The 26880-nt window shown below is 49.4% G+C and overlaps 1 pseudogene; it reads right to left on the bottom strand.

Annotated features, from left to right (window-relative positions):
- Positions 1–21702, bottom strand: LOC142814417 (uncharacterized; annotated as a pseudogene).
- Between the last annotated feature and the right edge of the window lie 5178 nt (positions 21703–26880).

Below are 26880 nucleotides of genomic sequence, written 5' to 3'. Positions count from 1 at the left end.
TCACGAGGGAAGCCCACCTTGTTGACCTAACACGTGTTCGAAACGCAGGCGCTTGCGGTAGGTCACAGTACTCTCGGTGGTGCTTAGTTTTTGAACCACCTGAGTGAGCTGGCCGGTCTGCGCCGGACAAGCGGGTTTCTATTAAACGATACCGAGTGCCGTACACCGAAGTATCGGCAAGTCTCGTTGCAGGCATGATCTTGCGCCAAAGATCACGTGTAGGCCTTACAGCGCTGGCTTCAAAACGATACGGCTTGTCAAGTCTGCCTGCGTAACGTCACGCTTGCTCTTTTTCTTTTCCCATCCATGCAGGTCTTATATAACAGGTGGCATACCAAAGAATGTTCACGGCATATTAACCGTTGCTGAAATATAAGTACCAACAGATAGAAATGTATTTCTGGAACGTGTTCCAAGCTCACTGCTACGGAGGGGGACGAAAAAATGCATATTCTTCGCTGTGTTACACTGTCGGGCTGTCAGCTTAAGTGGAGCAACCCTTAAATATAAAACATTAAAACAACTCGTCTAGCATTGAAAATACTGGTACACCCAGGACTGCTTGGCTGGTCTTGAAGAATGCTCAGCTTTCTTCCGGTAAGAATGCTAAGCATTCTTGGCGGGACTGGTCGGATTTTTCGACAGATGAGACACACAAGGCTTCGGCCTTATTAAATTTAATCGAACTAAATAAATCTCAATAACGCAAAATGTTAATCCAATTCCTCGAAGTACGTCTGCCATCCGCAATGATGGCCTAGTACTTATGGTGCTCGGCTTCCAACTAGAAGGTTGCGGGATTGAATCCCGGTCTGATTGAGGCGAAAATGTTTGATACCCATTTACTTGAATTCAGGCGCACGTTCAAGAACATCAGGTGGTCAGAATTTCCGGAGCTTTCCACTGCGGCGTCCCTCCTAATCACACGTCAAACCGCAACAGTTATTACTATTGAAATATAGCTGGCCGATAGACTATAGCAGATGATATGGTTGCGGTAATGAAGAGTCACAGCATGGCAACATACCTCGGCGCACAATGAACTGCTGAACAACGCCCACATTTCAACACGACATCAAGATAAAAAATATTTTCAGAGTTTCCTGCATCTTCGAAAACACGTACTAGAAGTGAAAATTAATGAAATTCTTCTTTTTCACAGTCCGAGGTGCGCATGTTATGAGTGACACAGAGCATCATCCAATCGACCTTTTTTTTTTTTCTAAACAACTATATACCGAACACGTACATTCGACGATTGCGTTAAATAAGTCTATGTGGGATCTGCCATTTCTTTGTCCTCTCTCACATCCGCTTGTTATAAATGAAAATGTGAAGAGACCATCAATCACGCTCTATCACAACTCATCCGCTTTGATCAAAAGCGCGCTGTTGCAGATTCGATGATCGTCCATGATCTCAAGAAATAAGCGTGAGCGCGTGGTCGCCCACAGTATTAGCCCCGAAGTCTGTACGAACCTTCTCGCAAACCTTGAACGCTAAAGAAGCGACTGGCCAACCTTCTCTCTCTTTCTTTATACTCCTCTCCCATTCTCACCCCACGTGAAGGGTAGCAAACTGAACGAGGTGCTCTTTTCTTTATCACCTCTCTTTTCTTCTGTTTTGACACACACTTTACCTTAATGGTGTATTCATGGCGACAATTTCAGCGATGACTCTGCCTGTCTTATCCTTTCACCATATCTTCTGCTAGCACATAAAACGATACACATATCCCTGCTGTAGTAATTACTTTACTTCATGGCAATCTTGTATAATTATTTCCCATTATATTCACACGGCTGGCACTGACGAGCCAATTAAACATAACTACAATAGTCCTTCATTTCGTATATGTTGCTAAACTTTATAGAAGGACGTTAACGTTTATGCCCACTCGTTAGCCAGTATTACACATATGTTTCCGCACCTGCACGGGGCTGCGGCTCATGAGCTTGCGTGTTCCGTCGGATATCGGGACGCATACATATCTCCTTTCGAAGCTGGCGACTTCGCGTGCGGTGCGGGCGGCATGGCGGCGGATAACGGAACGCGCGAAGTGGCACATCTTGACACAAAGGGGGCGCAGTAACGTCCTCCCGTAGAGGGCCATTTCCGAGCGAAGTAAAAGGCGCTCGGGAATCGCCTTCTCAACGGTCTGTATACGGCGCGATCATAAACGCGCCCGGGCCGCCATTGCATATTGATGGCCGCCTTTGGCTTAACCATCGCGAGTTGCAAAATTGCCGCCCGGAATGGCTTTTTGATGGGACGATTGCTCGTTTCCGTCTATAGGTATAAACGCGCCGTGGGAGTTATAAAATGCGCATCAAAGTCGCGCGAACGAGCCTCGTTCTTCGAAGCGTTCCGTGCCCTACTAGCGCCCATGACGTCCGCGCTCTCAACAGACCGACGCCGGCTGCGTGCGGGAAGAGGCCGTCGTCCGGAGGCCGCGTGAAGTGCCTGTTGTGGGACCGCGCGCATAGACCACCTTCGCCCTCACGGGATACGTTCGGATTGCGAGTGACTCGGCGCGAATGTCGCACCAGAAACTGCCTCCGCCGAGAACTAAGGTGAGTGATTTCCCGCACGCATCAAGTGGTCGGGCATCATGGCGGCCCTGTAAGGCTGTCCTGGAATGTCTATCAGGAACTACGTTGTATGGCAGTGCATGGTAAAGAACACCAGGTGGTGTAAACTTTCAGAGCCCTCCTCTACAGCATCCTTCATAATCCTCTCGCCGCGGTGGTCGAGCGGTTATGGCGCTCGACTGCTAACCCGAAGGTCGCGGGAACGAATCCAGGCTGCGGAAGCTGCATTTTCAATGGAGACCAAAATGTTTGAGGCCCGCGCGCTTTTATTTAGGTGCACTTTAAAGAACCCCAGATGGTCGACATTTCCGGAGCATTCCGCTACGGCATCTCTAAAGTCATATCGTGGCCTTGGACGTAAACCATGCATATTATTATTATTATTATTATTATTATTATTTGGAGCTACGTTTAAGACAAGGAGGATTAATAACTTGGCTGGAGTGAATCCAAAAATCCACCATCTTACCTGGGGCAAATTAAGAGGTTGGTGTGTTTGCAAGAAAAAAACAACAACAACACGGAATATATATGAATAGAATGATGAGAGGGCGAAGCAGTGGGATCGTTTGGTGTTTCCACAAATCACTCGTGACTTTAACCACTTACGCATGAAAATAAGTGACAAGGCGGTGTACAGTAATGTTTGGTCATACCTGGTTTGTTGTGTTGATTAGTGAATTTAATTTTGCCTTCATAACTATTGCTTTGTTGCATCAGATATAGCCTGAAGTTGGCAAGGATGAGGTCTGTGCAAGTTCCCCTAGTGGTTGTTGGTTGCTTCCAGTGATACAAAATGCACCGTAGAGCATATCGAGTCGTCAGATACCGCACAAGTCAGTCGTTTTCCGTGGTCATCATCATCTTCATCTTCGTCATCATAAGCTTCATCACGGCTACGGCGCGCGCCAACGTCGCTAACGCACAAGCCTTGACATCAAGGAGCTTCGATCTAAAAGCGGCGTGAGCCTAACGGATACCCTGCCCGTTTAACGTGGGTAACTTCTCGAGCCAGCTAACTCTCGACGTGTGCTTCGTAAGACGAGTTTCCTTAAGAAGCCTTAATATCTAGGTGAGTGATATAGCTTTATTAGCTCCACAATAGACGCGAGTTAACTCAGCATCACCTGGCTAGGCCCAGTCGGGGACGGTCAGGTTAAACCTGACCACCCTCGCGTGGGCCCTCTGGACGGCCAGGATTTGAGAGGTGAGGTCCTGGGCCTTAATCAGCTTGTTCATTTCCTCTTCTTGGAAAGAAAGACTGGCAAATGTACACTGCAGGACATGCTCGAAGTCCGCATAACCGCCACACAAGGGGCAATCCGGGCTCAAGAACCATTCGTGTCCAGTGCCGCAGGGCTTGGGTAGGTTCTTGTTGGGAGAAGTCTGAGGGTCACAGCTTCGGCTCTGTACAGTGAGGAGTGTGGCAGGGGCAGCACTCTTCTCGTTGTGCTTACATATCTCGTTGTGCGTGCAGAGTGGCTTGGATCACCCAAGAAATGACGCGTCACCCGGCACATTGTCAGTCAAACTTTGTTCAGCCGAATGCGCCTCCTCGTTTGTATTGATCGAAGCACCCTCGATTCGTCCAAGGTGTGCAGGAAACCATACCTATGAGTGATTTTTGAGGTCTTTGACATTTTTAAGCATCCGTAGGACCTGGGGAGTCACTGTACGTATTTGAAATGCCGTGATAGTTGTCTTGGAATCTGAATAAATTGTGTCATGCACACCAAATGTTAAAAAAAATGCTGAAGTGGAAATTCTTGTCCACGAGTGAAGCCATGCCCACCGTAAGATGGCGGATGCGGCAGCCATCTTACTAGGGGCATGATGAGCTGTTGACGTTCGGGAAGGAGCGTTTTCCATGCAAGCCCAGTGAGTTGGATTGGATTGAATAAACTTTTATTTGGTCCTCCAAAACACAGATCACTGTGCTGCGGGCAGCTCCCACGTGGGGACTGAGATGCCAAGCTCCTCAGCCGCCTCGCGGGCTTGGTGGACAGCCCAGAGCTGATCTGCCAAGGATGAGCTGCGGATTGCCGCCTCCCATCTGGCAGAGGTGATGTTCGATATATGAGCGAATTTGGTGCACTACCAGAGCATGTGTTCTAATGAAGCTATTTCCCCACAATGTGGACAAAGATTACTTGGGTATAAGTCAGGGTACATGATGTGTAACATTTTCAAATTAGGGTACATCCGCGTTTGCAAAAGCCTTAATGTAAGTGCTTGGGGCTGGGTTAGATTTTTGTGAGGTGGAGGGAAAATCCTTCTAGACAGGTAGAAATGTTTAGTGAGCTCGTTATATGTTGTAAGAATTTCCCGGTTATCCCCTTCACCGGTAGAACGCATCCCCGGGGAGGCGCGGTTGGAGAGTTTTCGCACCGCCTCGTGTGCTGCTTCATTGAGATTGGAAGGGGAATCGTTGATTTGCCCAAGGTGACCTGGGAACAAACTCAGAAGATGATGCGTTATGTTCTTGCCTTGCAGTATTCTCAGCGTTTGTTCAGAGACCGTCCCCTTGGCGAACGCCCGTAGTGATGCCATAGAATCACTGTAGACGACTTCAATGTTATCCATCTTGAGTGCTAAGGCGATGGCCACCTGTTCCGCAATGATTGGGTCTTTCGTCTTGACCGTTGCTGAGTTGACGACATGGCCAGCCCCATAGACCACCACTGCCACAAACGTTTTCCCATTGGCGTAGGAAGCCGCGTCAACAAATACGACTCCTCGTTCCTCGTTTGAGACTTGACGAAGTATAGTCCTGGCCCTCGCTACTCTTCTTCCAACGTTGTGTTCTGGATGCATATTTCTTGGTATAGGAGACACCGTGATATTCTCCCTGATGTTGTCGGGGATATCATTGTAATTGTGCCTGATTGCCATTGGGTGTTGGCCGAGCTCCTGCAGGATCATTGTCCCCGACCTTGTTGTAGATAACCTTGCAAACTGTGCTCTCTCTTGGGCTTCTGCTATTTCTTCGAGCATGTTGTGAATGCCAAGCTCAAGCAGACGCTCGGTGCTCGTATGTATGGGTAGGCCCAGGACCTTCTTGATAACTTTCCTGAGGAGCACATTCAGTGTCTCGGACTCTGCTCTTCACCAGTTGTGCATTGCTGCCTCGTACGAGAAGTGGCTTAGAACAAACGCATGCACCAACCTGATGAGGTGTCTTCCTTGATCCCATTTCTTTTGTTGGCCACTCTGCGTATGAGGTGCACCGCACTGTCTGTTTTCCAAGTTAACTTGGCTATAGATTTGCTGTTGGTGCCGGTAGACTCTATCAGCATGCCCAGGACTTTGATGGAGTCGGCCCTCTGGATGGAATTCCCTTGATTTTTACGGAGGTGGATGTCCATCTGGTTTAACGGCTTCCATCCCCTGGGTTTCGGTCCCCGGCGTGCAGTCCTATACAGTAAAAGTTCTGACTTACTCGAGGAGCACTTGAGCCCAGAAGGACGAAGGTACTCTTCTACGGTGTCAATCGCCTCTTGCAGGGCGCTCTCAATCTGCCCCTCGCTTCCACCTGTGCACCAGATGGTAATGTCATCTGCGTAGATGCTGTGCTTCAATCCTTCAATGTTCGATAATTTCTTTGACAGTCCAATCATGGCAATGTTGAACAGCATTGGTGAAATCTTTGCCTCTTGCGGCATGCCCTTTGCTTCTAGTTCGATTGCTGCGGTCTCGATATCTGCAATCTTCATCACGGCTCTCCGATCTGTAAGAAAGGACCATACGTAGTCATAGAATGCTTTCCCCAGACCAAGCTTGGAAATTGCTTCGAGTATGAATAGTGGTGGATGTTGTCAAATGCCTTTTCTAGATCTAGACACAGAATGGCTCTCACGTCTCTCGTTTCGTTGTCGATGACCTGGTGTTTGATAAGCTTCAATGCATCTTGTGTGAATAGCCCTGCCCTGAATCCAACCATATTGTGTGTATATATGTCGTTATCTTCCAAGTACTCTTTTGTCCTGTGCAGTATGGCATGTTCTGCAGCCTTGCCGATACATGATGTCAAGGATATTGGCCTCATGTAGTCCAAGTTAGGGGGCTTTCCCGGCTTAGGAATAAGGATCGTCCTGGCCAGCTTCCACTGCTCTGGCACCCTGCTTTCTTTCCATGCTGCATTGATCATATCCTTCAGGGTTTCAATTGAATCATCATCAAGGTTACGAAGGGCCTTGTTTGATATACCGTCCGGGCCAGGGGCCGACCTGCCGTTGAGATCATGCAAGGCTCTTCTGATCTCTTCGATGTTAAAGTCGCCCTCAAGACCTGGATTGGGCCTGCCCTTGTACTGTCTACTTGGTGGTGCCAATCCTCTTTTGATTGGTAGGTACTTATGCACGATCCACTGCACAACTTGCTTTTCTGTAGTGCGCCCTATCTCTTTGTGCAAAATTCGAGCGATAACATGCTTTTGATTTGTTTTAGTGGTGTTTTCGTTGAGGAGATGCTTTAACATATTCCATGTCTTGCCATTGCACATCTGACCATCGACAGAGTTGCAGATTTCGTCCCATTGCTGCCTGGATAGTGCGCGACAATGTTCCTCGACTGATCTGTTTACCTCAGTTATCTTCTTCCTCAGTCTTCGGTTCAGGCGCTTCCAACGGTTCAGTAGTGCTAGCTTTGCCTCAAGAAGATGAGCGATCCGGCTATCCATTCTTTCAACCGGAAAATCTGTGGTAATGGTGGAAGAGACGTATTTGATGTCATCTTTAATCTGTTTGACCCACTGCTCCAAGCCTTGACTGTGGCCATCTTGTTCCCTTTCCATCCTTATCTTCCTGAACTTATCCCAGTCTGTGAAGTGGAATTCTTTCTGCTTTTTACGCTCCACGGAGAAGGTAGTGGCAAGAATGCAGTGGTCACTCCCTAGGTCTACAGCAAGGTTCATCCACTGGGCCTTCTTGATGTTCCTTACAAATGTAAGGTCCGGGGTGTAATCCCTGCAGCAAGATGTACCAAGCCTTGTTGGTAGGCTGGGGTCTGTGATTAGGGTGAGATCAAGTTCACTGGCACTTTGCCAAAGTCGATTTATTTTCCCAGTGTTGTACTTGTAACCCCATGTATGATGAGGGGCGTTGAAATCACCTGCTATGACGAGTGGATATTCCCCGGCGATATTAACAGCTTTCTTTAGAACCGTCTTGAACCCTTGCTTTTGTTCCTTTGGACTGCTGTATATATTAAGAATGAAAATGCTCTGACGGTTGCTGGTGCCTGGCACGATCTCTACCATGACGTGTTCCAACCGGCCTGCTTCTATCTTGAGGTCGTGGGTTACGTGCGTTAGTTTGTTGCATACGAAGGTGCAGACTCCCCTCCCTTCAGTATCCCCAATTACAGGCCGGAATCCAGGCGACGTTGCTTGCGGTGAAAGGGTTTCTTGTAATAATATATTATGAGGCTTTTCTTGGCTGCTCCTGATATACTGCTGTAGGGCTGCCGTCTTTTTAAGGTAACCTCTACAGTTCCATTGCCAGATACGAAATGCTTCACGTAGTGCTGCCATCATGGTTATTACATGGGCGGCCAGAGCCTGATGCTGCACCTGTCGACAGGTTTGGTACCACTAGTATTGGTGGCCGAAGGGGTGAGTTTGGTGCATGAGGAGGCCTTGCTGTATTGTGCATATATGCTTCGACCTGTGTAATGCGCAAAGTCATATGCTCTTCCAGTGCCGCCACGCTTGACTGTAGCCTACCCATCTGCTCGCTAAGATTGGCTACTACTTTGCTGAGCGTGTCAAGGACCTCCTTCATATCTGACATGCTCGTTTGGTGTGCTTCCACGTGTTCTGCCATAACTGCCGTCTTTTTTGTGTTTCTCGAGTCTCCCACGTTTTCAGCCACAGGGACATCGACTGGCTGAGGCATTGGCTGTGAATACTGCGCGCTGGTTAGCTTAGTGAGAAGAATTTTAATTTCCTCTAACTCAGCTGATAGCCTCTCATTCGATTTTGTAAGTCTCGCGTTTTCTTGCTCTAGCTGTGCAATTATATTATGCTCTGGCAGCTTACCTGTCATCACCTCTGCCGCGCCGTTGCGCACTTGCTCAGCCCAGCTGCCTTTCGATGCAACTGCAGGCGTCCTCCCCGGGTGTGAAGCCGTGATCTCGAACTTTACGCCAGGCAGCTGGCCATTCGGGTGCCGCCCAGGCTGATCTCGACCGTGATGGTGACCTTGAGAACTCGAGCGCCCCCGCGATTGGGAGCGGGCCTTGGGTCTAGAACCTCTTCTGGAACGCGACCTCCCCCTGTAGTGGGGCCGCCTTTGCTGTTCTTGAGTAGTCTGGATGCTCTGGGTCCCGTAGGCTGGAATAAGCTGCTTGTCATTGATGTCTGGACTCGATGTGATTGATGCGTCCCGGGCTTCTGCGGCTGCTCGCGATCTTTCCCAACGTCTGCGTCTGACGACGTATGGCACTAAGAACCTGTTCTTGCACTCTTTGTCTGCCGTGGGATGGTGACCGTCACACAGCCTGCATCAAGCCCAACGAGTTCAACGTGGCAATCTTTTAGGGTCGGATAGTGCTCAAAGTGCGTCCTCGTGTTACTAGTTTTGTTTAGTAAGCCTCGAATTCAAGCCAAATTTTATTGGACATGAAGTCAACGAAAATAGTCGCTGTAGATTATTTATTCGGAAACACATATCTTTTAATTTACAATTGACGCACCCTTCAGACTAACAAATCGAAGTCACGTGATATCTAAATAGACACCACCAGAAAATAGCATGTTTCTGAGAGCTTTAGAGGGCAAAACAAGGCTTCACTACTACTGGCAAAGCATTGCGAGTGCTTCCCTACCAGCAATTTTTTAGGGGCGAAGCTTTTTATAGCGGCACCTGTTCGTCCCTCGTAGTCGTAGTCGTAGTGTGTAACCAGTCTTAAATTTTGACCTCCAAGGTGGTGCCGGTGAGAGACTTCTTCTGTGCGTTGTTGAAATAATAAAAAATTCGCAGCGTGCGCGTTAACTAAAGCCGAATTCTCCTGTCTCTCATTTCCCATTAGCAGCCATCGGAATGTACATTGAGCACTATCTGACAGGAAAAGGTTGCTACGTTATACTCGCTGGGCGTAACCTTCTTGGTTTTAGAAAGGTTTAGCGAGCGTTGGGCCGCAGTGCCACGAATACAGTGAACTAGTATATACCATGAACACGAGGTGGTTAAAGGTGGGGAGTAGACACGAAGCGCAAGCCGTAAGAAAGTGTGCGTGTGCCTCCTCTCGTTCAGTCCTTGGAATGTCCGCTGGATGGCGCTGCTTCTATATGGGGAATATATGATGAGAAGATGCAAGATGTAGTTATTTGGAGTGTTGAATAGGTGGACGAACGGACACACAGACAGATGCATGGACGGACGCACAGATGGCTGCACGGACGAATGGACGCATGGACGGACGCAGGGGCGTATGCATGGACGAACGCAGGGACGGACGCACAGATGGGCGTGCGAACGCACGAACAGACGCACGCACGGACGGGCGAATGGACGCACGGATGGTCACACTGACGGACGCATGGGCGGATGGAAGCAAGAACAAATGGACGGACGGATGCTTCACCCCACTCTCCATCATTCACCCCGTGGATATGCTGCCATTTTCTTTTTAAACCTCCTTGAGTCAGACACTGCAAACCCACCAGTGGGAAGCTCGGACCAGCGTTCGATAAGAGGCATGTTCACGCAGCTTTTTTAAGTTAATATAGAAAAATAAAACACACACACTTACGGGCGCGTCCACGATGTGCGTGCTCGAGGTGCGTGGAGTAGACGATTTTTCTGTCGTTTACGTCATTTCCGGTCAGCCTTAATGGCGTCGTTTTTTCTAGTTTCGGTCTCAAAGAACACCGTCGTTTGCAAGCTTTTTCTCTAAGGTAAGCGCTTGTATTTGGAAGACGACATTTGGCAGGGGGTGGTGGTGGTGGTGAAAACATTTAATAACCATTAAATGGTTACAGAGAGGTGATTGGGTTGGGGCCTTATTGGCCTCCTACCCTCACAGCACTAGGTGGAACCCCTATTCCGGGGCTCCATTGGCAAGCAACGCCGCTCGCGCCCGTTGAACCAGAGCCTCTTGGGCCTTCAGGTCTTGACAGCCGAGCAGGGCCGCCTCCCAGTCCTCTTTCGTGGGATTGGGGTTGGGGGGGATAGATGGATTAGACTGGCACGCCCAGACGATGTGAAAGGTGTCAGCCACCTCACCACAGAACTGGCACGTGCCATCAAAGGATGAATTGAAATGTTTTAGCACCGCCGGGCACAGTACGGTATTGGTAAACAGTTTTAAAAGGAGGCGCTCGTCAGCGCGATGCAGTCCCTTACAAGGGTCTGGATAGCGCCGGTGCTCCTCCTTGTAGTAATTGGTAATATCTTTGAATGAAAGGGCCGAATTGTCTGATTGCGAGTAGGCTTCCAAAGACAGGGAGATAGCCCGGGAAGAGAGTGCGCGGGCGGCCTGATCGGCCTGTTCGTTACCCCTGAGTCCTTGGTGACCGGGTGCCCAAACGAGATTTCGCGGAGTTGGATTAACGTATCGGCAGCTAGGTTCCAGTATGCGCTGAGCAAGCGGTGAAGCCCACCCTAGCTGATAGTTCCGACAGGCCCCTCGTGAGTCGGTGATGATATGTTTAGAAGAGGGATAGGTGAGAGCCAGAGCGATGGCAACCTCCTCCGCGTGTGTTGCGCTGTAGGCTTTGAAAGTGAACCCGTTTACGGTGTTTGCGTTGTGTATGACTGCGGCAGTATACCACCCCCCATGGTGCGGGCCGGCAACGTCCATTTAGCACACGTGTTCCTCTTGACCGAAGTGTCGCTGCAACGCTTCCGCGCGCGCCTGGCGGCGACCACTGTGGTTTTCTTTGGACATGTTGCGGGGAAGGGGTCGGACCCGGAGGGCGCGTCTCCAAGGTTCTGGCACTCTCACCCTTTCCTCAATATAGTAATCGTGTTTGATGTGTATTCGGTCCAAGAGGCGGCGACCGGAATGGGTCTGTGCAAGGCGCGTGTATTGGTGAACGAGGTGGGCTTCTCGAAGTTCCCGGTAGGTATTCACCACGCCTAGGGTCAGAAGTCTCTGGTTGGACGTGGTGATAGGGAGGTCGAGAGCCCGCTTGATAACTTTACGGTGGATGACCTCGAGTTGATCATCCTCGTGTTTGCGTAGGTGCAAGTAGGGAGTCGAGTAGAGTATTCTACTCGTTACGAAAGCATGAGCAAGCCGCATTGCATCCCTGCTTCGTAATCCGCCCCGCTTGTTGGAGACCCGGCGGACCATACGGCCCACCTGGTCTCCCACCGTGCGAAGTTTGGCTATTGTGGTGTCGGCCTTGCGTTGGTGGTGTATGAAGAGGCCAAGGACGCGGATCTCCTTGGCCTCACGGATCGGTCCCGAGGGAAGACTGATATGGAGCTGAGTTGTGTCCTGAGGGGAGGGACGTACGTGCACAAATTCTGACTTAGCCGGGGCACACTGGAGTCCGCAGTAGGTTGCGTAGTCGTCGACTACAGTCGCTGCTGCTTGCAGGCATGACTCCATGTGACCCAGGTTACCTTGCGTGGCCCAGATCGTGATATTATCCGCGTAAAGAGCGTGATGTATCCCTGGTAAAGAAGCCAATTTGGGGGGAAGATGAAGCATGGCTATATTAAATAGGAGGGGAGAGAGGACCGCGCCTTGAGGAGTTCCCCTCGAGCCGATGACGTAAGGCCCATGTTCCTCATCTTGTATGCGTATGTAGGCTCGACGGTCTGTAAGAAATTGTCTAACATAATTGAATGTTTTATAACCACAGTTGGTCTGACTGAGGTGGTCAAGGATTACCTCATGCTTCACGTTGTCGAATGCCCCTTTAAGATCCAAGGCCAGGACTACCTTGTCATTGTGGGGGCATTCAACAGGATCTAATATGTCATGGTGGAGCTGTAGAAGTATATCCTGGGCTGACTTCTGAGGGCGGAATTTAAACATGGTGTCCGCAAAAGTGTGCTGTGTTTCTAGAAACTCGGAGAGTCTGTCGCGCACCATCGTTTCCATCAGCTTGCCGACACAAGACGTGAGGGAGATGGGGCGAAGGTTCTCCACGTCAATAGGTTTACCTGTCTTCGGGATGAAGGTCACGAGAGCTGATTTCCATTCAAGAGGGAGAGGAGTTTCTCCGTCCCAAATGCTATTGATGTATTTGAGGAGCGTGGCGTAGGCTGCGTCGGGAAGATTGGCCAACAGTTTGACCGTAACCTGGTCACGCCCTGGTGCAGTGCCACGCTTCATCTTGCGTAAGGCCGCCTGGAGGTCGTGGAGCTGGAACGGGGATGTCCAACTGCGTGTTCTTTTTGCCTGCGTAGGAGTAAGCGGCCGTCCAGGGGTCCTTGGTGGTGCACAGGTATCGGTCCCTGAGCGTGTTTGCCAGCTGTGTTGTCGTTCCTGTAAAGTTGTGCATGACCTTATGTAAGTGACGTTGAGTTTCCGTGCGTGTTTGTGTTGGATCGATGAGAGCGTGAAACAGGCGCCACGTGTTGCGACCAGACATCTGGCGTGCAGCCGTGTTGCACCTGTTCACCCAGTTAGTGTCGGCTAGCTGAGCAGCATATTCCGCAGCTTGCTCCGTGAGTTCTAGGATGCGTTTCTTGAGGCGTCTGTTATGTTTCTGTTTTTTCCATCGTTTGGTGAGGCTGCGGCGGGCCTGCCAAAGATGGAGGAGGTGGTTGTCCACGTCCGTTTGAGTTTCCGTGAGCTGTATCAGCTGTTCGTGTTGTTTCAGTGTAGACGTCAGTGATTTAGACCAGGTGTCGTATCCCGACTGGAGAGGGTCTACAATAGGTAGAGTGGTGCGGAAAGTTGTCCAGTCTGGAATACGAGCTTGTGTAAGTGGGCGTTTTAATGGACGCATGTACACAGTTGTGTTTAATACACAATGATCACTACCGAGAGTGTCCTGTGTGTTCAGCCAGTCGGCATGGCGTATGTTGCGTGTAATTGTGAGGTCCGGGCAAGTATCTCGTTGAACAGAGTTGCCTACACGTGTTGGGCTGGCGGGATCAGTGTGGAGGGTGAGTCCAAGTGTAGAAAGAAGTTCCGCAAGCTTCCTTCCACGCGTGTCCTCTCGTGGGTAACCCCATAACCTGCTTGGGGCATTGAAGTCGCCGACGATCAGGAGGGGGTCCCGTCCTGCCACCTGCATAGCTTGTGTGAAAGTTTCGCTGAACGTGACGTTCTTAAGCTTTGGGGGACAGTAAATGTTTAAAATATGAACAGGTGGGTCAGATCGCCTTATAGGCAGCACCGACACCATTGTGTATGGGAAAGGCGGTGTTGTGGGGAGTGTGACTTCCTGGGCGGTATATTGCTTGTGAACAAGTATACATGTCTCCGGGTTGTGTTGAAATGTAGTGTAATTTGTGAGTTTGACGTCCGAGCCGTGTTCCTGAAGGGCAACCACGGCAACGAGGAACTCAAAGGTCTCAAGATAGAGGCGGAAATGAGCCCGCTTCTTGTGGTTCTTGAGACCTCTGCAGTTCCACTGTGTTAGTAACAACGGCTGAGTTGCTCTGGCTCGCGACCTAGGGTTGGAGGCCATGTTCGGAGATAGAGGGTGGGGTTGTGTTGTTAAGATTACTCAGTTCACCAGCACCCTGTGCTGACGTACTGGAGTCTTCAGAAAAGTCCGACTCATCTGGAGTCACTCTGTTAAATTTTGAGGGGCGATTAACGTCCCTAATTGGCCCTACGTGCTTGAGGACGCGTGGATTGTCTTGTATCCACTTTTGGATAATGTGAGTTACTGTTTGTGTCACCTGTGCGATGACAGTCTCCATATGACGTGCGATGGTGTCGTGGATAATTTTGGGGAGGTCGGCCAATTGTGTTTCTATGGCATTCACCTGGGTCTCCAGGGCCGCGACGCGACTCTCTACAGTAGTAGGAATCTCCCTGTCTGTTATATTTTCCTCTTCGTCGCTCAACGAGGGTTTAGTAGTGAGATTGGTTTTGAGCGAGTCAAGTTCGCTGGCTAGTTTTTCATTCTGAGATCGCAAAAGGGCGAGCTCATGCCTGAGTTTTCGTGTTTCGGTAGTGCTTGTGGCAGAAGAAGGTGGAGAGGAGAGAGAGGAGGGAGAGGAGGCGACCTCCACCCAACTGCCCACCTTGGGTTGGTTGCGTGCAGCGTTGCCAGATGGAGCGCCGAAAGCTGGAGATTCCGCCGCGCCAGGTGGCAGCGTTGCCGTTGCTGCTTTGCCAGGAATTGGCGCTTTGCCAGTTGACCGGTGCTTTGGTTTTGTTGGGGTCCCCGATGTCCTGGACCCTGGTTGCTGAAGCCTGATGAATTTTTCAGTGCATTCGCGGGAGCTGGTGAGGTGCGGACCCCCGCAAACTATGCACGTTGGGTTGCATTCGTGGGGGGCCATCCCCTCAGGACCAGCGCCCACGTTTTGGCCACAAAGGCTGCATCTTTCGGTGACCGGGTTGGGACAGATATCCGCCCGGTGCCCCAGTGCACCACAGCGGTAGCACGCTGGCACTGTCTTCTTGTACTCCCTGACGGGAGTCAGTTCTGCGTTATAGTGGACGAAACGCGGAACGTTTCTTCCCGCGAAAGTCAACACAGCTACGTTGGAGTTCCCCAGCTTGCGCGCATAGACTAGTACACCGCCACGCCACTGCACACTATGTTTCAGAGACGCACTGGTTTCGAGGTTGTGCACAGAAATCACGCCGCGACACACATCACCGGTGAGCTTGAGGTGACCGCGAAGCGGCAGCGGTCCTTTGCTGGTGTTGATTTGAAAGTCCGACAGCAGTTTCTGAACCACCTCGTTATTCTGCGTGCCACAGATGATGATGTTTTGCTCCCAATTGGGAGAAATGCTGATGTCATTCATGTGCTGCCTTCCGATGAGTTGGGAAATGGCAGCGCCGAGCTCACCTTGTTGAAACGCTGCCTTGAGGGCTACTGTGATGCATGGCTTGAGCACGATCACGTAGTCGCCAGGATTCATCCTGACCGTTGGTTTCGGCGTCCACTTGGAGACTGGTGAAGTCTTTTGTGGAGCTTTAGGAGATGGAGCGCGAGCGTCTCCAGTGGCTCAATTGTTGAGAGGAGTTTTCAATGCAGACGCTCCTTCCGCGTTTCTTCGGCGGCGACGCCGACCCTCGACGAGTTGAAAAATGTCGGCTTGCTCCGCCGAAATGGTAGATGGGCCGTCGTCTGATGGATTTGTCGGGATATACGACCACGACAGAGTCGTAGGGTCGTAGCCACGTTGTTCAGGCAGCGCCATGTTGAGGAGTTGACCGAGCGGCGTCTCCGCATCCAGCAGCGGCGGAGCCGCCGCCGTGAGGCTTAGCTCGTTCGCTACGTTGTGATGCAAAGTTGCTCGAAGTGGCCGAAAATTGGGCGTACCTGGGTGAGATCGCTGTCCCCAGAATCTTGCTGACTTGGCAGATGCAGTCACTTAAGTTTTAGAGCAGCCACATTGAAGAGAGCACGGTTCCAGCCGAAAATCGACGGAGCCGATGAGCGTCGCGTCCGATCACTTCGCGAAGCGCCCGCGTCTCCCGAGCGTCGAGGAATTTCTGCCTTTGGCAGGTAGCACTAGCTCTAGCTAGAGTATACCTATATGTTGACTTTTTGCGGACTGCCAAATTTCGTTCCAATTGGCGTCCAAGACCTCACAATGTCCTTCTGTCTGCCGTAGTATACAGTCAAAGCGCAGGTGCAAAACAGCTGGGCTTAAACCATCTAAAGTCAGTGCTTCCATCCTACCCATTGATCCTGTCCGCGTGGACGTCCGTGCGTACGTCCTTCGATCCGTTGGTCCGTGCGCGCATGCGGCCGCCAATCCATCCTTTATAGTAGTCGGCCACATCAACGTAGACTAATATTATGGACTTATAGCCTAGTTTTACCCACTCGTCATCATTCACTTCGTGGGCATAGATTTTTTTTTGGCAAAAGCTCGTGTACGTGCTCCTTACTACGGTGAAAGGCATCACAGATGTAACTGACACTGAACAAGGACGTCAGAGCGAACGCAGAGTCTCGATATCACAAGCTACTGGCCTCTAACCTCGCTTTCTTCGGCTCGTTGCGTGCTCTGGTCTCTAGGCCAGAGCTCTTGCGCGTGCAGGGCTGGCACGTGCACTGCACCAGGCTTCGCTTGTCCCAACGGGGCTATTCGAGTTTCGCTTGGTTCACGACAGGGATGTGCGTGGCACTCGAGGGCTTGTAGTTTTTGCGGCAATACGTAATGGATGTTACATTGCTACAATTGCGCATAGGCAAAACTTGGCGTTGCCTCAACACGAAGCAACGGTGGGAATGTGTGCTTAACGATGTAGAGTACATACCACTGTATTTAGAAAAAGTGGCAAACGATTTAAAGTACTTGGTACTCTTCTATAGGAGAGCATAGGGCCGTCCCGTGGGCCTGTCTCACTAGGAGCCGGTTTACGAAAAATCGGTAATGCTTTAACATTTAATGAGTCCAACTTGACAAATCTCAAGCAGCATCTGTCCATCATAGCCGGTATTGTTTAATTCATACACGTTCTGAAAAAACGGGTAGTCTTCTACACGCCACTGTACACACCCTTAAAGTCTGCGATAGGCCTGTCCGGCAATTTCGTCGGCAGTTTGCGTAGAAAAATCTTTAAATTTTATGTTTTTCAAGCTAATGTCCGAGCATTTTGACCTCTGCGTGACGTTTTTATCTGAGACTACGAAATTCTCAGCATAAGTGAAAAAAAATGTATGATTTTCCTGGAAATTTCGGCAGTCTCTGCACTGAGATTGGTCCAGGATACGAGTGCCCCGAGCTGGAAATTCCTGACTAATCTTGACGTTCGTTTAGCGCCAGGATGTGGGCTGATATAGATTCGTTGGTGATTGCAACACCGAACAAAAAGTATAAACACATTCATTTGCACACAACTGCACACTTTATTTGTTGCGCACAAGTGAGAGAGAGAAAAACTATATATATATATATATATATATATATATATATATATATATATATATATATATATATATATATATATATATATATATATATATATATATATATATACAAGGAGTAAGAGGGAGACGGCCTGGGGTGGGCCATCCCTCTCACACACTAGGAGGGCTCCTCGTTGCAAGAGTCCATTGGCAGCCAACGCGACTCGAGCTCGGTTGACCAGGGCCTTCTGGCTCGCCAGATCGGAACAACTGAGCAGGGCTGCCTCCCAGTACTCCCGGGTGGGGTTTGGTTTTGGGCTGAGGTGCAGAGTTGATTGGCATGCCCACACCACGTGGAAGATGTCAGAGGACTTCTCCGCACAGTGCGGGCATTTTCCTGTACACGCGGGATGAAGATATTTGAAAACTGCCTGGCACAGCAGTGTTTGGGGTAAAGGTGGAGGAGTAAGCGTTCCTCTGCCATTGTGAAGCCCTTACAGGGTTTATCGTAAATCGCGTGGCCGAATCGATAGAATTCAGCTAGTTCTCGAAATGTTAAGGCCGGATTAGGTTCGGGATCCATTTCGGAAGGGTCTGAAGGCGTTACCCGGAGAGAGAGCGTGCGGGCAGCGGCGCCTGCCGTTTCATTGCCTTCGAGGCCCGTGTGAGCTGGAGCCCATATGATGCTACGGATCGAGGGGGCCCCGACGTAATTACTATTTTGTAAGATGCAGTACGCCAGGTATGGTACGTAACCCCGTTTAATATTAAATGCGAAGCATTTCTTAGCGAACTTCGGTGACTTTGAGGATCTATCTATCTATCTATCTATCTATCTATCTATCTATCTATCTATCTATCTATCTATCTATCTATCTATCTATCTATCTATCTATCTATCTATCTATCTATCTATCTATCTATCTATCTATCTATCTATCTATCTATCTATCTATCTATCTATCTGTCTGTCTGTCTGTCTGTCTGTCTGTCTGTCTGTCTGTCTGTCTGTCTGTCTGTCTGTCTGTCTGTCTGTCTGTCTGTCTGTCTAGCCACCTACGACGTTTGGCTCTTCTGGTCGTTTCGATAATGGTATCGATACCAAACTTGGTATGGCATAACATGACTGTATGAAGAACATATTTGACTTGTCATAACATGACTATCATGACATGTATGCAATGAATGTCATTATTTAGATTTCATGGCCTTGCTGCTCTTGCGGTGGCTTTGTTCACATGAGAAGTTGCAAAATTGGCAAGGTATGACATGACTGTATGACCAACACAAGTGACAGACCCTAACCTGGAAATCACGACATGCGTGTCATGTAACAATATGACTACATGTCACGCTCATGATTCGCTCGCTGCCGTTTCGCTAGCGTCACATATACCAAATTTCGTATTACAGTACATGAATGGATGACGAAGTTATGTGACTGATGGTGCAAACATGATGAACATGAGATGCATGTCATAAAAAAACATGACTACATTCTACGCTCATGATGCGCTCGCGGCCGTTTCGCTCGCTTTAATGTACCTAACTCGGCATTACAAGACGTGAACAGACGAAATAGGCAAATGACACATCCAAACATGATAATCACGACATGGGTGTCACGTAACAACATGACTACATGCCACACTAATGATGCGCTCGCGGGCGTTTCGTTAGCTTCACATATCAAGTTTGGAATTACGTGACGCCAATGTATGACGAAGGTATGTGACTGATGCAAAGATGATAATCATGAGATGCGTGTCATGTGAGAACATGGCTACATGCCACAGTCAAGACGCCAATACATTTCGACGTGACGCGGTGCGCGTGCTCACCGGCGTTCATTTAGCCGCGTCATGCCGGCGTTCGCACGCCATGCAGGCGCCGGTCCTACCATATACACTGGTGGCGCCGCCGTGCTGCGTTGCTTAGACGCATGCGCGTTTCTGCGCGTCCGGCGTCCCTCCGTCACGAAAAGAGGGAGACGCAGTGTTGTCTGGGTAACGCATCAGCGCGAAATGCAGCACGTAGCATTTCGCGCCGGTTGCTGTCGGGCCGCGCCGACGGACGCTGGTCGCGCCGGTCGCGCCTGGCGTCAGTCAGACTATAGAGTGCTCGCGTTTTCCTAACGTAGCATCGCTGTGTCCAGTGAGCGCGCGCGTCAACGCTACATTGCAGTATTATGGGCCCGTCATGGGGCACTCGCTATCGTTTTGCTAGCTCCAGATATACGAAATCTGGTGTTACGTGACGTCAATGGATGACGAAATGTATGAATGGTGCCAACATGATAATCCTGACACGCGTGTCATGTAAGAACATGACAACATACCACGCTCATAGCGGGCTCGCTGCCGTTTAGTTGGCTTCACATATATCAAATTTGGTATTACGTGACGTGAATAGATGACGAAGCTAAATGAAACATCCAAACATGATAATCATGACACGGAAGTCACGTTCGGCATCATTTACTTGCACCTTGTAACGTTGCGCTGATTTTAAAGTGACATATCAACCTTTCTCATTCGTGCTTCGCACATCATCGATTCACACTGTACGTGGGATCTGCCAATTTTCTTTTATGTCAGCGTATACTTCTTCTTGGGGTGGCAAAGATGGTTTGGCTGCATCCTCAAGAACATTCAGTGTGCATTAAGATGAGAGATGTTGGTGTAAAAAATATAAATCAAACCTAACGCATCTTTGATTTACAGGCTCGAGCTACGTTGGAGTCATACCATATTCACATGCACTGAACAAAATAGCCAATCAAACCAGAACCTTCACGCAGGCTTTTCACTTTAACATGCTATTGCAGCGGCCGTTACGTTGCGATCATGAATGGCGCTAGACGTGAATAATTCTTGGCTTTGCTTCGCAAAGTGGTCGGGACGGCCCAATGCTCTCCCTTAGTTGAGCACGAAGTGCTCGAAATCGTTAAGCACTTTTTCAATGGGAAGCGTTTCTTAGTGAACTTCGGCGACTTTGAGCGTATCTGTCTATATATGTAGCCACTTACGTTTGGGTGCTCTCGTGGTCACTCCCTTAATTTATCGTGAGCCAAAATTAGCACGGGTGGGTAATATCGTTTGAAAAGTACGCCGCGCTGGTCAGGACATGAATATTGTCACAATCCCGTCACCTACGTCATCAAACTCTTTCCGCCAGATGGTGGCACATACCGACGGGCAGGTATGTGCCGATAATATGCGGGTATGTGCCACAGGTGATTGACACCTCGTATCTACCCAGGAACGACGAGGACACACCTGGGCAATTTTAACGCGTGAGCGTTAAGTAATACCTGACAGCGGTAGCATCAACCCAACTATTTCGAAAAATACATGTCATGGTCCCAGCTGGAATCGAATCCAAGCATTTTGCGTGGCAATGAAGCATTGTACCACAGAGCTATGCCAGATCGCCAGACTACTTTTCCGATAGACGCTAATCTTCTTGAAACGTCAATAGTGATTGCAGTGCTGCCTACCTAATATTATAAACATTACATATGTACTCCTTTGATACAGCCGTCACGTCGGGTTAACGTCAATTGTGGTTAGTTGTCATGCGCTGAAGTTGATTTATGTAGCAGCGTCCAGGGCCAGCATGCTGGCGAGCATCAGCGCTTGTTATCAGCTTCTGGTGTTGCTATTGTGCATGTTCCAAGGGTCATCGTTGCGCAAGTTCAAATGAGTGGTTATATTAACATCTGCAAGTCTTCAACATATATGTCTGTGCGTGCAATATTTGTTCATATATTTGGCGTCGTTGTATGACTAGTCGCTCAATAAAAAATTGCAATACAGTCACCTTCCCTCCGCATGCTTCGCATAACGTCGATTACCAGGTACGTGAGATCTGCCAATTTTTTCTGCAGGCCCCTCTCGAGTCCGTAATGATGACGCGCAAGTCCTGGTCTGCAGCAGCTAGCGCGATGGCGGCTACCTCCACACGTGTTATGTCCTGTGCTCTCAATGTGAGACCATTCACCGCGATGTTTTGATGGACGACTGCAGCCGTGTACCACACCCCACGTTGAGGGCCGGAGGCGTCCACGTAAAATATGCCGTGTTAGTTCCCATAGTGGCAGGCTAGTGCCTCCACCCGCGCAAGGCGCCTGCCACTGTGGTCGTCACGTGTCATGTTGGCCGGAAGAGGGAGCACGTGCAGAAGTATCTCTATGCTTCTGGAATGCGTACGCGCTCCTCCGTCTGTGTTGGGTAGTGGATGTGTGTCGGGCTAATAGGCGGCGACCTGACGGAGTGTTCGAAAGTCTCGTGTATTGGCTAATCAAGTGTGCCTCCCGGAGCTCTGCGAAAGTGTTTACCATCCTCAGGCCCATAAAGCGCTGGTTGGACGTGGTTATTGGGAGATCGAGGGCACGCTTGTACATCTTCCTGAGAATCACCTTAAGGGCGTTCTCGTCGAACTTGTGCAGATGGAGGTAAGGAGCCGAGGACTCGACTGGTTACAAATGCATGCGCCAGCCGCAAGGCATCTTTGCAGCGCAACCCCCTAGGGCTTGTTCGAAACCTGCCGGATCATACGGCCCACCTGGTCCCCCACCTTACGCAGTTTTGTCAATGTTGTATTGAATCGGCGATGTTTATGAATAAACAGACCCAGTACTCTGATCTCATCGTGTTCTGGGATGGGTCCGCTTTGTCAGGATAGTTCAATTTTGGGTAGTGCATTTTGCTGAGGGGCGTATGTGCGCAAATTCCGATTTGGTCGGGGAGCACTGGAGGCCGCAGCGGCGGGCGTAGGCGTCCATGATCTCCACCGATTGCTGCAGGTTGTCTTCAATGTCTTCTACCGAGCCATGTTCAGTCCTAATGGTAATATCGTCAGCATACAGCGCGTGCTGTATGCCTTCAACATTATCCAGCTGAGCCGGGAGTTTCATCATAGCCATTTTGAACTATAGGGGTGAGAGGACCGCCCCCTGTGGGGTGCCTCTCGTACCTTATTGGTAGGGGCCGTGTTCTTCATCTTGTATTCGGATGTATGATTGTCGGTCAGAGAGGAATTGTCGGATGTATTGAAACATGTTGTGTCCACAGTTGGTTTGGGAACAGTGCTTCAGTATTATGTCATGTGTGACGTTGTCAAAAGTCCCCTTCAATTCAAGGGCGAGTACTGCCTTGTCATTAAGAGAGTATTCGACAAGATTTAGAATTTCGCAGTCTAATTGAAGCAAGACATCCTGTGTGGACCGGTGCGGGTGGAACCCGAACATTGTGTCTGCAAATATGTGTTGGTTTTCCGAAAACTCGGACAAGTGATCTGGCACTCTCTATCAGCTTTACCGCACAAGACGTGAGAGAGATAGGGTGAAGGTTGTCTGTGTTTATGGTTTGCCGGCTTTCGGAATGAAAGTGACCAGGCAGTCTTCCATTCGATTGGAAGGGGTGTTCTGCCAAACCATATTGAGTTTATGTACCCGAGAAGTGCGTCGTAGGCCGGGTCGGGAAGATTGGCAACTAATTTCACTGTTACTTTGTCTCTCTCCGGCGTCGTTCCTCGCTTCATTTTAGTCAGGGACGCCCTCAAGTCATGGAGCTGGAACGGTTGATCCAGCTCCACGTTTTTGGAAGCTGCATACGAGTACGCTGGCCCTTGGGTGTCATGTCGGACACATAGGCATTGATAGCGTAGTTTGCATGATAACCTTGAGGTGTCTTCGTCGAAGGCATAGATTGCACGTTGGAGATGTTTTTGTGTCTCGGCTCTGGTTTGGGTCGGATCAATCAAGGCACGAAAGAGACGCCAAGTGTTCCGGCTGAACATTTGTCTAACACCTGTGTTGCATCGGTCTACCCAATTCGAGTCGGCGAGCTGGGCCGCGTACTCTGCCACTCGTTGGATGAGCTCGGCAATCCGAATTATGAGTTTCCGATTGTGTTTTTAACGGTGCCATCTGCGGACGAGGCTGCGCCGCGCCTCACAGAGGTGAAGGATGTGATTGTCCACCCCCGGCGTAGTCTCCGAGAGTTGAGCTTGAGTTTCCGTTGAACGAAGGTGTGTGAACAATTTTTGTAACCGTGCGTGGTAACCTGTTTCGCGAATAGGCGCCAGATTAGTGTAGGTTTTCCGAAATTTAGTCCAGTCGGGTATGCAGGCTTGGGCATAGGGTCTTGCCATTGGTTTGGTTGTGACAGCCGTGTTGAGTGCACACAAGGGATGCTCTGATATTTCGTAACTACATTTATGGAGGTACGGTTTACATTCGAGTTATACCAGATTTCCACGAAAAAGGCATCAACAACATTAAGCTGTATTCACACGACGAACATTATCGCGGATGAATCAGTGACATGACATGTGACGTGTTCGGGACCTCTCTGTGGCTTGCATTCACACGACAGTGGAGAAAAGCAAATGACGGCGGAAACGAATCACCGCTACCTCCGCTCCCAGGAGCCGTAGGCGATGACGCAGACGGCCGCGGTAGCTCTGGAGTAGAGGATACATCACCAAGATGGACGTCGAGTACCCTTGCCAAGATGGCTGTTGCTCTAGAAGATGCAGCAGACGACAAAGAGGAGATTGGATTTCTTCAGGGGATAAGATCGATCTGGATTATCTTGGCATGCAAAACCAGCTTCACGAATAGGTATTCGCCAGCGATCTCGAACTGTACAAGTTACTTGCCTTGGATTGGAAAGAACCGTGGTTGCCAGCCGAACGCGTTTCGCCGCCAGAAGTTCTGTATCTTTCACCGAAAATCCCAACTGATCCGAACAGCGATTTGGGTCTCCGCCGTTTCACGAATCGCTTCGCATGGACTGGAGGAGAAGCGCAGGAACGAGTGTCGTATGGTAAAGTAGTACGTGATCCCCGAGATTGAATAACTATTTCATCTGTCGTATGAATACAGCTTTAAGGCGAAGGCCTTAGAGGCCTCGTCAAACGTTCATTGCGCTGGCGGTGGGAAGGCCAGTGTATTTTAAGCTAGGAGTATGTTAATGAGCCCCGGGTTGTCGAAATTAACTGTGGCTTCTACATTGGCGTCCCTAATAATGATATTGTGGATGTTAAAGTTCAACCACCGGTGCCCCCGAAGTCAGTGCGAGGGACGCAAAAAACAACCACGAGATGTGACTTCATCTCATGACGTCGTCATGATGTCACAAATCACCAAACTTTGTGACGTCACAATGGAGGCACATAACGTTACGTCACATCACGATGACATGGTCGCTTGGTCAAACCACTGCAGAATGCCTGTCATACGTGCGATCATGGAAGCAGTGCGACGACCAGGTTAGGTGCAGAAAGCTTTCTAATGATATCTCGGGTTTTACGTCGCAAAACCACGATATGGTTAGGAAGGACGCCGTAGTAGATGTCTCCGCAAATTTCGACCACTTGGGTTTCTTCAACGTTGCACTGACATCGCCCAGTTAACTGCACTTTTCGGCTCCATCGAAGTGGGACCGCCACAGCCGGGATCACACCCGCGGCCTTCAGGCCAGCACAATAACCGCTTCGCCCCCGCAGCTGACGCAGAAAGCATCCGGAGGGTGAAGAATCATTACATGGACTGCGAAGAAGAAGAAAAAAAAGACGGTTCTCAGCTTCCAGTCACTTTAAGGAAAATGCGTAAGGGATAATTGGAGTTTTTTTTTTGTTTGAGGTGACGTCGTCTTTGTTCTAGTTTTCCTCCTATACTTTTATCTTTCCTTTTTATACAGGCGAACGTGCGACTCTTTTAACTATCATTCTCTATTTCAGGCCACCGTGGTGTTGTAGCGGCTACGGTGCTCAGTGGTCGACCGGGAAGTCGTGGGTTTCGATTCCAACCACGGTGAATCGCATTTTAATGGAGGCAAATTTTTGAGGCACGTGTACTGCGTGATGTCAGTGCACGTTGAAAAATACCAGAGGGTGAAAATTTCTGCAGACCTTCACTATAGGCGTGCCTCATAATCATATGACGATTTCGGCACGTAAAGCTCTGAAGATATTATTAGTTCCTATATTTATGGCGATTTAATGCGTAAATATTTATGTGATAGCTCACCAAGACGACTTTTCATTCATACATCTATCGGTCTATCCATCTCTCTTTCGCGTAAGATGGTTATCAGCATAAACAGATAAATGAAGAAAATAAAATCGCATTTAGTGTCCACCATAAACTTGTTCCTGGGCTAACTGCACATAACTGTTGAGAAAGACGTCTAAGTACCAACAGCAGAAAAAAAAAGCGCGAGAAAAAAAGTGTCGCACTCACAAACGATCTTATTCGCAGAAGAGCAGGAGGAAATACAAAGGCTGCAACTCCCACACACACACACACACACACACAAAAAGAAACACATTAAGCACGACGGCATTGCAAAGTCATTTATAATTCGTCAAGGAAGTACAGGATTCGAATGCAGACATGCACAATGCCAAAAACATGTCACTTATACACAAGTTGCCTTACTTTTAGGGGCGAAGCCCCTAAAGCCGTGGGTTTGTTCTTTTACTGTGACTGGTTCGTGGCCGCCTAGTTTATAAATGACTCAGCAGGTAGCGCTCGTGTGAGTGACAGACAGACGGATGGAAGGATTCACGGTTTACCGATAAATCCCTCCGAAGCTTCGCCCTACTCATCACCATTCACTCCTTGTATATGCTGTGATTTTTTTAACACGAAGGCATTTTATGCCGGGGTCCTCCACGATTTCAGTGACGCACTTCCGTCACGAAAATGACGTATGAAATATCACAGATGAGAAGACAAAACGCTGTTGACAGGAGTCAAACCCACGATCTCTTGGTAGGTGATGACTGCTACCGGGCACGCTATCCACTGCGCCACGGTCACATGCCATGAACTATGTAAGAATAGCAGACTGGGCTTGTTGGTTTAACATATTTGCAGCTTAAGGCGCGAAAACGACACGGACGAAGAGAGACAGTACACACACACTGGGCGCCACTTCCAACAAAGATTTATTTCGAAAGAGCACAGAACATATATAGACACCGCGCGCGCCGTCACCGTACCTTAATGCGCAGCCGCATTTAAGTAGCGTAACTCCTTTGGCGATAAAGAAATGGAGGCTACGCTGACGCACAGATCACCTAATTCGATTATTCTCTTGGCCTCAATGATTAGTCTTACTGATTTATCAGGGCTTCGGGCGACTACCGCGCAGGCGCTAAAGTTAGGAACGCAATGACAATCCCGGCAGTGAATTGCGAGGTGGCCCTCTCTGCCATTTCTGACGTTGTTATTATGCTGTCTTAGCCTATCATTCAGGCATTGCTCGGTATGGCCTACGTACCATCTACCACACGAACAGGGGAACTCGTAGACCACAC

The sequence above is a fragment of the Rhipicephalus microplus genome, chromosome 4 (genome assembly GCF_043290135.1).
Source record: "Rhipicephalus microplus isolate Deutch F79 chromosome 4, USDA_Rmic, whole genome shotgun sequence".
NCBI lineage: Eukaryota > Metazoa > Arthropoda > Arachnida > Ixodida > Ixodidae > Rhipicephalus > Rhipicephalus microplus.
Note: the sequence above shows the minus strand (reverse complement) of the source record. Positions and strands in the feature narration are given on the sequence as shown.